The following is an 11,361-nucleotide window of genomic DNA, read 5'->3' as shown; positions in this document are numbered from 1 at the left end:
AGCGCCAGCCAAACTCCAGCGCCGCGGCCGCGGCGGCGCGGGGACGGGGCCGAGCCCGGAGCGGCGGCGGCTGCGGCGGCCGCCGAACTCCGGGGCCGCCGCAGTGACGGGCCCGGGCCGCGCCGCAGCTCGGCGCCCCGGGGCCGCGGCCGAGGCGAGGCGAGGCGAGGCCGGGGCCCCCCCACCCCCCCCCCACGCCAACTCCGCGGCCCGCGCCCGCGTCCCCCTCCCGCCGGCGGGCGCCGCGCGGGGGCTCCGGAGCGGCCCCAACTCCCTCCGGTGCCACAGCAGTTCGCAGGGGCCGAGCGGAGCCGCGCGGGCGGGCGCGAGCGGAGAGCGGCCGCGGGCAGCACTGCAATGGGGGAGCGTGGTCCAGGCAACCGGAGCAGGATGCAGCCTCAAGTCGGGTGCAACATGCAATCCCGGCCCCGCGCTCGCGCCGCCCCCCGCGCCCCGCACCCCGCCCCGCCCCCTGCCAAATAACTACCCTGGAACCACTTTATTAGCCGCACTGAGTCCCACACTCGCGCCGGGGAGGGGCGGGGGGCCGGGTCCCTCGCTCACCTTTTATTTATTGCCGCTTTCTCGCCCCCCTCTCCATGTTTTTTATTCCTAAATTCTTTTGTTCTAAGGGGGATGATGGCATTTACTTTTCTGCTTTGTGTAGCAGGGCAGGCGCTGGGAAGCGGCCACGTAGAAGCCGGCGGTTTGTCATATTTTATTAGTGAAAGTATTTTATGCCTATTCTACCTCCGAGGACTGGAACATGGAGAACTGCAGAGAGGAAAGAGGGAGGGAGAGATAAAAAAAAAAAAAAAATCAGAAGAATTCTTGTTTGGAGACATTTCTTGGCGGGGCGGGGGAGGGCCTCTCTTTTATTTATTTATTTATTTAATTTTTTTGGGGGGGGAGGGGGATTATTTAGATTTTTTTTTTTTTTTAATTCTTGTAGTTTTCAACTTAAAGGCTCATGTTTTTGTACGGAGGTCCTAGTGGGCTGTCAAATAACCCCCCAGCCACAATAAAGAAAAGTCCAAAATCCTAAATTTTTCCCTTTTTCAGTCCCTACTGGACAGTGATATTATCTGTTCTGTGCAGCCCGCTTGGACTTAACGTCGTGTCGGCCTTCGAATGTTAAATAACAATAAACCCCAACCTCGACTGAATACAAATGGGGGGTGGGGGTGGTCTTGTTTTTAAGGCTCAGCACTTTTGTAGCATCTGCCACTACGCATTTTTCAGGCATTGATTAGCCATGCAACTCCCATAGGCATGAAGTCCAGTTTTTGCAGATAAAAAGCAACAGTGGTGAGATGATTTGCCCAAAGTCAAAGTGAGTCATTGGCAGAACCAGAAATAGCCTTGGACTCTTATTTGTTACTAGTCACATCTTTTCCATTAAATAGTGTTTCCGACAAGAAACAAACGATATTTAAAAATAGAAATAGACGTTCTTTTTTACCTTGTTATGTATTTCCACCAGAGGTGCTTTGAGATCATTAGCCATGAAGGGGTTTTCTTACTTCTGCGACCTGCAAAATTAAGTTGCGTTTCTCAAGAAGAACCAATTTTTAGAAATTCTGGTTTCTAGTAGCTTTAAAAAAATTTTAAAGTATGGGCTTTGTTTTACATGTGTAGGCCATTTAGTGCTCTGAGCTTTATGTTAAAAAAAAAAAAATTCACGGCGGAGAAAGTGTGTAAGAGTTTTGAGAGCGAAATGAAAATCCCTATAAATGATTCAAGAAGCCTGGATGAACTCATAATGTTGTGAAACTAAACCCATAACGCAGTCAAGATGAATAAGGGAAGGACAACTTGGGTAGCAAGACCCAGCTTTAACCATCTGAGAGATAACTCTAATGTATTTAAAAAGATGAGTGGGGAAGGCAGCATTTCAAGCCCGACTGACTAGGCGCTGCAACCATTTCGGTTGTGCCCAGCCTGTTAAATTTTTTTTTTCCCCCCCAGAGCAATATATATATATATATATATATATATATATATATATATATATTTTTTTTTTTTTTCTTTTTGTGTTCTATCTGGGGGCGGGGAGTAAAAATTTTTCCAGAATTTTGTAGGAAAAAAATTTAGCAGCTTAGATGGTGCCTGAATGTGTCAATGCTATAGAAGAGGGGTCAGCAAACTTTTTCCTAGGGAAGCCCAGATAGTTAAATATCTTAGCCTTGTAGACCCTACAGTTCTCTGTCACCACTTCTCAGCTATGCAGCTATAGCACAAAAGCAGTCACAGACAATATGTAAATAAATGAGCCTGGCTGTGTTCTCATGCGGCTTTTATGTATGGGCCTTGACATTTGAATTCCACGTACTTTTCGTGTGTCACGAAAATATCCTTTTGATTTTTATTCCACCATTAGAAAAATGGGAAAACAGGCTTAGCTCATAGGCCTCCCAGAACCAGGAGGTGGGCAGGATTGGACACTGGGCTGTCGTTTGCTGACCCCAGCTTTTAGAAGCCCAAAGCTGAGGAGTCACTGAACTTCTTGTGCCAGGAGGTGCTCGGTTGTTAAAATGTTTATAAATCAAAATCGGCGACATTCAAAATCATGTTTTTGATATTTATGTAAAATTAAAATACTTTAACCAAATGAATCGTCTCATATCCATCCGTAGCCATCAAACATTACGAAGAGCACTCTAGCTTATGATTTACTGATAGACCACGTTTCCACTTCTGGCCTCCTCCGCTCTCTCAAACCGTGGAGAGGGGTAGAGCCAAACCCACCTGGAGTCTGACACCTAAGAAACGTCACACCTTTTCAACTGAGGCACCTTGGGCCTCGGTTTCATAATCTCTCAGAACCTCAGTTTCCTATTTTGCGAGAGTAGGTGTTAATACCTACTTTGTAGGGCAGTTGAGAAGACGGAGAGAATTCCTGCAAAGCCTTTGTCACGGTGCCTGGCACATGGACCGAGTAAGGGAATCTTATAACCCGCAAACTCATTTTCTGAGGAAACTCTGAAAAAAGGAAATACTTGGGGTCCTATCATCTTGTCCATGCAGATGTAAAATATAGGATCCAAGATGTCGCTGGGTAATTCAAGGTTGTGGGGGCTGATAGGTGATATACTTTGGTGGGTCTTTCTCAAGCTGTACACATCGATGTCCCGTGTCCACAGACACTAATTGTGTGGCCTTGGACAAGGCACTTGGGCTTTCTGAACCCTGGTGTTTTTCTCACACATACAGAAAATACGTGGTGTGATTGTTGAAAAGGCTAAGTGGCATAAGTGCTAAAGAAAAAAAAAAATTATGAATTAGTGAAAATCCCAGAAATAAGTCGAAGAATTGGAAGTTTACCATCAGAAGCGCTTTCGAAGTAAATCTTCAACTTTTGGACATAAATTACACACTAATAATAGCAGGTGCATAATAGCTTAGAATTTTCTCCCCTACTACCTAGCTATAAAAAAACAAACAAAAACCACATTCAACAGCCATCAAAACCCTGTCAAGCAAAGGGGAAAGTCAGATTCTATTGGAGATAGAAATTTTATAAAAGTAGTCACACCTATCAGTGTTTTCCTATGTATCCCTGCCTCCCGTGCTTTAAGAAGACCAAGATCAGAAGTAGACCTACAATTTTCTTCTTGTATTTTTGCGGTTTCTATGTTTTACCTTTACCTAGTGGACCATCTATAGTTTTTATTTTGGTGTAAGATGAGAGGTTGGAGTCTAGATATTCAATTAACGTTGACGGTCTATTGGATAATGTACAAAGTCATTCAAAATGACAAAACGGTCAAATCATGTTGTACATCTGAAACTAATATTAAATACATCAATTATATCTCAATTTAAAAAAAATGAGAAAAAAACATCTAGCTCCCTGTGAGCAGTGTGCAGATACTGTGAATATGGGAAATTTATCATAGAGCTATTACATAGTGTAGTATTATATGGAGGTATTATATATTATAGTAGAGACTACATAAAAATGTTTCTTCTGAGTTTTCTTATTTGACAGTTTTGTGGTAGCATGGCACATACCACATCCATGGGTGTCAAGGGATTTTTGCACTTGCATTTGTATAGGATTATGAATGAAGCTCTGGAATCGGGCAGTATTTCAAACAAAGTAATGAAACACCTCCCCTCAAAGGACTAATTGAGCAACTTTCTTATTCAGTCCCCCTCACCCTTCCTTTGCTCAATCACGCTATGTTTTTCCTACTTCAGACTGAAAAGGAATCTCTTTGTCTCTTAAAAGGTCAACCTTAAGAAGGTTTGAACTCTGAAAACCTGAGGGTCCTACCTCTCCATGAAGGCAGGGAGGTCACCACTGGAGTTTCTCAAGTCTTCTGTTCCAATTCTTGTTGGTCTGGAATAAATGAAAACCTGGCTTGTACCAAAACAGTGCTTAAATGAGTAGAGGGGACAAATCAATGTGATTTTTTTTTTTAAGTCTGCATTTTTTTTTTTAAAAAAGATTTATTTATTTATTTATACAAGCGCTGGGTACAGTCAGAAGCACTGGAGGGTGAGAGAATTCACCAGAGCCAGAGCGGGGAGCACAGCAGGCAGAAGGACCAAAGTACACTGCTGAGGGGAGCAGCGGGCGGCAGGAGAGGTCTGCGTGCCATGTGGGACCCTCCTCCGGTGGCCGGGGAGCAGCCGGGGATCGAACCGGTGCTGCAGAGGCTGCGGGCAGCTTCGCAACCCAGCGCTCAACCACTGCGCCACCAGGGAGGCCCCAAATCAATGTGATTTTTAAAGAATTATGACAGAAAATCCCCAGTGACTAGCGGAAGTTGAATGTACGTTCTTTCTCCCCACTGTCTCAATAGTTAACTGATCTCTTAAAATTCTTCACTTTCACTGTCTTGTGTGTGCATTAATGGTAAGCCAAAATCATCATTGGAAATGGGTCCGGTATAGCTTCCAAATAGATAAACATTGTGAATTAGCTGCTGACTCTCTGGAGTATACGTTAGGTTTCATTGCTTGGCCATAATCTCCAAGGTCAGTGTAATCCTAAACAACTTCAGGTGTGTGTGTTTAATAGAATTAACTAGACGTAAGCTTCTCAACCTTGGCACCGTCGACATTTTGGACCAGGTGACTTTTTGTTGCAGGGGCTGGGGGTGGAAGGAGTGCATGCAGGATGTTTGTTAGCAGCGTCGCTGGCCTCTGCCCACAATGGCATCATCTCCACAGTTTGACAACCAAAAATATCTCCAAACATTGCCAAAATATCTTCCGCGAGGTGGGGGCAGGGAGCAGGAAAGTAAAATGGCATGACGGATGGAGGGAGGGTTTCAGAATTTTCAGAACCGCTGGACTCGACCGAACACCGTGGCTAGATTTAGGCGTGTATTTGCTTGTGTGTGACTCTGTGCACCACAGACCACAGGAGCAGATGCTAATTCCTTTCCCAAAAGTAACTGGCTTAGATGGGGGGGCTGCCAGGCTGGCCCCGTTGTTAAAAACTAAGTTGGTTACAATTAGAGCCCTAGAAATGTCTGCCTTCAGGCTGCTGAGTTGCTAAAATTATCACAGGGAGATCCTCCAAGACTGGGGATGTTGAAAGAATTTTATCATCTTGTTATTTCCACCTTTAGTTTATCTATTATCAACATAAATAAATTGTACTGTGGGCCCAAGCAATGCTGTTATCTAGTGGAAGGCAATACAGATTTGGAGTCTGAGAACCTGAGCTTGGGTCTGGGCTCTGCAAATGTCTAGCTAATCACTTTATCTCTCTGGGCCTATTTCCTTCTTCAAAATGGGGAAAACAGTTAACGCTTAATCCACTGGATTGTTACAGGGTCCAAGCTGTTAATGAGAGGTAGCGGGGCTTATTCTTGAGAAATCAGGAACACGGGTCATGGAGTCCTGGGTTGACCTTGGACAAAAGATGCACTATTGTAAGCCACAGCTTCCTGATGTGCAAAGTGCAGAAATGATCATATGACTTCATAGAATTGTCATGGAGGTTAAATGAGATCATGTATGTCATACATGCTGGATAAATGTTATTACTGGCCTTTAGTAAATTGCATTACATTGGACAAATACATATCATTTTATTATTCTTTTCTGTGACCTTTGAAAACTGGGAATCTGAAGAACTAATTAGTATACCTATATGAGTGAAACCTTGTTATAAACATATTACATCTCGGATTCCAGCCCAATGAAAATAACATTAAACTGTAGTATGCAACCCGCTACCTTCCAAGTTAAATCGGTTAGGGTGCAGGTTGGTTGCAATAACATAAACTTCTCCTCCCCTTATTGAAATAATGTTCTAATAAGTTTTTTTACAACCTCTGTATCACATAAAGCACACGGGGTCAAGCACAGCATGCCTGGCTAGCACAATATATGTCTAGTCCCCAACATTTAAATCTGACCAGGTACTGTTGCAAAATTTAATGTCCCCCAAAAGTCTTGGGAAATTGTAATGCAGGGGTGTGTTTTCTCAGTTAAAATATGAATAAGGGGCTTGGGGGTTTCTCTTACATAAACTTTTAAAGTGTAACATTCACACAGAGAAGTGCATACATCACAGGTGTACATGTCAGTCAATTTTCACAAAGCAAACACGCCCTGCAATCATAGGCTGTTTTTAAAGAGAACTCTGTAATCAACATTTTTTTTTATCATTAGGGGGATTAAAAAAGGTTGTCATGAACTTGAAAGTAAATAATGGAGACTTCCCAGACAAGATAGCAACTGCTTTTGCTGTGCAAATGTGGTTTTGACTTATCAAATGACAAATTACAATCTGATTGCCAAAATCAAATCACCATCTGCCACCTGGTTTTGGACAATTACTCGGAGTGCCTCAATCTTCTCATCTGTAAAATGGGGATAGTAAGGTAATTGTGATTCGGATTTAATGCAATAACACTTGTAGAGGTTTGGATGGGTTCTAGCACATGAATTCTCAGTAAACGTAAATTATCGCTCATTTAGATGAGACCCAAGGGTAAGAGGAAAGACACCATGGAGACTGCAAGAATTCTTTTAGAAAAAAGGGAAATGGTGGGCCTCCCCTGGTGGCGCAGCGGTTGAGCCTCTGCAGCGCCAGTTCAATCCCCGGGCCGCCTGTGAGGGTCCCACCAAAAAAAAAAAAAAAAAAAAAAAAGGGAAATGGTGCCCTCCGAGCTGGATCAGAATACCTAAGGGGGGGGGGGGCTGTCTGTGCTCCCAGGACCAGCCAGAAGAGTGGGAGGGCTGTTTATGGAACTAGCTAGAGAATGAAGCCTGAAGGGAGTGTACCTGGAGGTGGCAGGTAGGATGATGAACCAAGGAGCTGTAAAGAGAGTGCAGTTCTGAACAGAGAGCCATGGGGGTGTGCCTGGCATCCAAACTGGACATGACCTGATTTTTCAGAGACCAGAGGAAGGTCTAGGAGTGATTGTTTGTTTGATGTGGATGTAGAGAGAGGAACGAGAGAAGAAACAGCGGCAGGATTCATAATCGCAGCGGTCAGAGCCTTGAAAGGGCTGTGCCCTGAAGGAAGGGGACTCGTTTAGGGCTTTATCCAAAGACTTAGGAACTGGGCCACCATATAACTTAGAAATGACCTCAAATGGATATCTTCAGACCCGTTATTTCTTCACACTGAAAGATGTGAAATAAGACATGCACTTGAATCATCTGGATCCTGAGTGAAAGAGATACTATGAAAGAAAAAAGAACGGGTACAGACTGAGTCTCAGAACCTAGACATAGCAGAGAACTCCCCCCTCTAGAGGAGAGCCACAGGAGTTACCCCAAATCCAGTCAACAACCTGATTTGTCACAGCTGGACTTCAGGGTATTCTTATTTCTTCTTCATCATCTCGGTCTTGTAAATGACTTATCATTGCTCTGAGAATCTTGGAAAGGAGGCAATTTTGGTTTCTTTTTCCTTGATCGGTTGCAGGAGATGTATCAGTGTGTAAGATTCAGCAGGACAATTTTGAAGACATGTGAACCAGTGAATTCACTTTCATGAAACATCTGTCGCTGATGGATAAAGCGGATGACATAACCAAACCAGGATGGCACGTCTGGAACCTGTGAATTTCCCGGAAGCTGAACTTGACCTCAGACACAGTGCATAGGGCAGCCGTGACCAACTGTTTGGAACTTGTGCGTGGTAGAAATCCATTTTGTTAGACCTGAGCTTGCTCCTCATCCCTTGCTATAATTAATGCACCTGTCCTATCCACTTCTTCAAAAGTTCACTGTTAAGGGACTCAGATGTGAAATTTGACTGAGTGCAACCCTACATACTTAAATTAAGCCTGCATAGGTAACAATTGCCTTTCTTTTTAGGGACCTGTTCTCATATTTCTGAGTTTATAACTGATTTATGACCTATAAATAGTCACATCAACCTCATTGCTGAATAATTTACATACTGAGGTCATGCTCTCTAGATGAACCCGACACCCTTTAGTGTTAAACTAATCAGTCATTGCAGCCTGGCTAGAACACGTGGAGAACCACACCCCAACGAGGTGGGAGGGAAAAGGCAGAAAGCCTAGATTTTATTCCCTCCTTTTAAATCCAGCCAATCTACTTTTTTCTTTAGCTTTCTCGACTTCATCTCTAAAATGGAATGTTATTTTTCCATCGGTGGCAACGTTAAAACTAGCAAATTAATAAATGTTTTCAAGGGTCTCATCGCCCAAAAACTTTGACTCAAGCATTATTTCTTTTTTTTTTTTTTTTTTAAAGATTTATTTATTTATTTATACAAGCACTGGGTACAGTCAGAAGCGCAGGAGGGTGAGAGAATTCACCAGAGCCAGAGCGGGGAGCAGAGCAGGCAGAAGGACCGAAGTACACTGCTGAGGGGAGCAGAGGGCGGCAGGAGAGATCTGCGTGCCATGTGGGACCCTCCTCCGGTGGCCAGGGAGCAGCGGGGATCAAACCGGCGCTGCAGAGGCTGCGGGCAGCTTCGCAGCCCAGCGCTCAACTGCTGCGCCACCGGGGAGGCCCTCAAGCATTATTTCTATAGCCACAGCCCTCTTTGATGAAAATCTTATTACTCCCCAGTGCAAAGAGAGGTCGATCATTTGTGTTTGACGCTGCATTATATAAATAAACCAAATCTTGCCTGCACTATTATATTCACAAGGTGGGAGTGAGGTCTCTTACCACATTTGGATATAATCTGTAAAATGGACACACCATACCACCCGTTTCTGTCTCTTTGTCTGCAGAGGACTGATGAGAAATAGAAGTTGTAAGAAGGTTGAGTTCATTGAAAACGCGTGCCGTAAGTGAAAGAAAGAGAAATTCATTACATGTAATTTTTTTTTACATGTAAATTTTAACTTAACACTGTTTCCACCATCTCACCATCTGAGTTGGTGAGGGAAACTTCGTTTAGTAGTGGCATGGCAGTGGATGAGGGACTTGAGGCAAAGAATTACATTGGTGGATATGGAGATAACAGAGAGGCAAGGATCTGAAACTACATTATGTTCTCCTAACTTATTGAGAGTGAGAATTTAAAAACAAGAGCGTTTTTCAGTAGCCACTTGGGGACTTTTGACTCCCCAAAGGTGCAGGGGTTATGAGTCTCAGAGCCACAAACACTTTATTTTAATACTACTTCCTCAATTAGCATAAGCACAAACTTATTATTTTTCCAAGTACGTTTGTGTTGTCGCTGTTCATCTAATAGAAAAGAAAAACTCATTCCAATTCCAGTCTGGATGAATATTACATTTCTTTTGATAAACGTCAGTGGGTTGATGGGAACAGACCCATTCCAAACTGAAATGCTCCAGCCTAAGCTTTGTGACTAACTGTGCCTAAACACAGCTCATTTCATCCTAGAGTGTCCTCGCCTCAGCAGCCTAGGCCAAACCAAAAAGATCACAGAGCAAAACCAACTGAGAGTATGACAACATTAACGCAGAGATTTTATGTTCATCTGTTATTGGAGCCTAAGTCAATTTACAAAAAATGTTATTTTAAGGAAAAATGTTTTGACCTGAGTAATTGTGAATAACTAGAAAAGGCAGGTAAGCAAGCAAACAATAGGTCATACAAATGGGCCCTGCTTCCAATCTAATTTTAGATCTAATTTTTTAAATTAAAGTTTCTCATTTTTTTAACCAAATATAATTTCAGAGAAATTTTATCCTCATTGCTGATTGTATGTCTATTGGAAATAGCTCCCAAAGCTTTAAATCTAAATTTCGCTGCCTTCCTCAGTTGCATTTAGCTTTTTGACACATCGGGGTGTCTTAAATTTCTGTGAACTGGGAATCCAGGTCCCTGTTCTGCTATTTGCTAGTGGTATACCTGAAAAATCACTGGTTTAACAGACTTCAGTTTTCTCATCTTCAACACAAAAATATCTGTATCTTCTCACACCAGGATAGTCAAGGGATTTAAAACAGGGATTCCTAAAATTTTCCCAATGCATTTCCCCCCCATGAAGATGTACTGTTAATTATTAACATTGAAAATAACAGCTGCCATTTACTAAGCATTCTGGGCCAGATGTTTTGTGCATACTTAAAATTTTATAGATAAGAAAACTGAGATACAGAGGGGTTAAGTAAATTGCCTAAAGTCACATAAATAGTAAATGGCAAAACTGGGATTCCTGCCCACGGCCACTTAGATTCAGGTTCTGCTTTCTAATGGGAATTCCCATGAGCCACAAGGAAGGAGATGTGGGGCAGTGCCAGGCTAAGAGATGAATCAGGCGAGGCTTTAAGAAGAATGAATGGACTCCGAGAAAAGGGTCTCCGAGAAGAGCAACTCACCTTCTCTTTGGCAAAAAATGAAGGAAGTCTCTATCCCAAGTAGGGAGCCACGACGTACAGAGGAAACAGTAGCGTCTGGGATCAGAAAGGCCTGGTGGGAATCTGGGCCAAGTCACCATTTTGCTGAGGGCCCTCGAAGGGTTCTTTATCTGCTCTTAGCCCCCTTTTTCTCCTCTGTGAAATAGCGATAGTAATACTTGCAGGATTGTTTTGGTGGAGAAATAAGCCAGACAAAATGTGTCCAGCAGGGCAGGCATACAACACATGGCAGGCAAAAATATGGAGGAGCCTTGGCAGCGTTTCCCAAAGTGTGCTGTCAGTAGACACTTGGTAATAAAAAAGATGAAAAAATTTTAAGTGAGGATATGGTTGGTGGTCAAATAAGTCTGGGAGATGATATTAAGCAAAGTTAAACCGTTTCCTTACTGCAGGACTTTTCTGTGGTGTTTAAAATGCCAAGATGCATAGGAATCTCCAATTTATTTGAGACTCTAGACTCCTTTTTTCTTTTCTTTCTTTCTTTCTTTTTTTTTTTTTTTTTTTTTTTTGAATGAAGCATCTCACAGGACTGGTGTTCCTAGGAACAGGCACTGGACTGGTGACTTTTGGG

At 43.2% G+C, this 11,361-nt stretch overlaps 1 long non-coding RNA gene across 1 annotated transcript; it reads right to left on the bottom strand.

Annotated features, from left to right (window-relative positions):
- Nucleotides 1-709: 709 nt before the first annotated feature.
- Nucleotides 710-4,318, bottom strand: LOC119255321 (uncharacterized). Its single transcript, XR_005127439.2, has 3 exons — nucleotides 4,280-4,318; nucleotides 1,463-1,532; nucleotides 710-774 (listed from the first exon to the last, which is right to left on the bottom strand). It is a non-coding gene; the product is annotated as an uncharacterized LOC119255321 (long non-coding RNA).
- Nucleotides 4,319-11,361: the final 7,043 nt, after the last annotated feature.

This window comes from Talpa occidentalis, unplaced genomic scaffold (assembly GCF_014898055.3).
Source record: "Talpa occidentalis isolate TD23 unplaced genomic scaffold, MPIMG_talOcc4v2.1 talOcc4.3, whole genome shotgun sequence".
NCBI lineage: Eukaryota > Metazoa > Chordata > Mammalia > Eulipotyphla > Talpidae > Talpa > Talpa occidentalis.
The sequence above is the reverse complement of the archived record's forward strand: the minus strand, read 5'-3'. Positions and strand labels throughout refer to the sequence as shown.